The sequence below is a fragment of the Microtus ochrogaster genome, unplaced genomic scaffold (assembly GCF_000317375.1).
Source record: "Microtus ochrogaster isolate Prairie Vole_2 unplaced genomic scaffold, MicOch1.0 UNK104, whole genome shotgun sequence".
In the NCBI taxonomy this organism is placed as follows: Eukaryota; Metazoa; Chordata; class Mammalia; order Rodentia; family Cricetidae; genus Microtus; species Microtus ochrogaster.
In genome coordinates this window covers 500,296-501,294 of record NW_004949202.1, presented here as the reverse complement: position 1 = coordinate 501,294, position 999 = coordinate 500,296, and positions in this window count along the sequence as shown.

Sequence of the window (999 nt, the reverse complement as noted above, 5' to 3'; positions counted from 1 at the left end):
ACTTAACCCAGGGGGCCGTCTTTCCAGCCTTAAAAATGTGTGTGTGCGTGTGTGTGTGTGTGTGTGTGTGTGTGTGTGTGTGTGTGCGCATGCGTGTGTATGTGTGTTGGGGGGGGTAGTGTTTACATGGGGACCAAAGGAGAATGATAAGTGTATAGCTCAATTATTCTTGACCTTATTCCTTTGAGACAAGGTCTCTCTATGAACCTGGTACTAGATTGGAGGCAAGCAAGCCTCAGCAATCCTCCTGTCTCCACTCCTCCCTTCCTCCTACAGTGCTGGGCCACAGCTGTTGCACGGCCACACCTGGCTTTTTCCTGGGTGGAGATTTGAACTCAGGCTCTCACAGACTTGGGCCACTGCTTCATCTCTCTTGGTTTGTGCTGTGTACCTATCAAAGGCAGTCAAACTAGTTCCCTGTGTGCCTTCCCGATGAAAGCCCTCCACGAGGAAAAAGACAGAAGCTGGCATACCTCTAAGGACTGGCCTCAGAAATCGTCAAGTGTTATTTTAGAGCACTCCACTGGGTAAAGGCAGCAACACCCACAGGTGACTCCCCTCAGGTGCGTGTTCTCCTCCCGAAATTTGTCACTGTGGTGGATCTCAAGGACACAGAAAGAGCCTCCCCCGCCACCACCACGATTGCTCTGAAAGGGACTGAGAATACGCCGTCTACAGTGTCCAGCTGCACTTCCTGCTGCTATCAACACTAATAAAAACAATTAAGGGAATACTTCTAATGTTTCTCCATAAGAATTATGTTAATATTTTTATGGATACTCTTGGCAGTTAACAAGTTTTCCCCCTTCTTCAAATTTCTGAATAGTATTAATCAGTGCCTTGCAGACTTTTTGTCCAAATTATAAGTATGTGAGTTTTATTACTTTTTGCACCTATTAAGATATTTCCTTCCCAGCACTCGGGAGGCAGAGGCAGGCGGATCTCTGTGAGTTCGAGACCAGCCTGGTCTACAGAGCGAGTTCCAGGACAGGCTCCAAA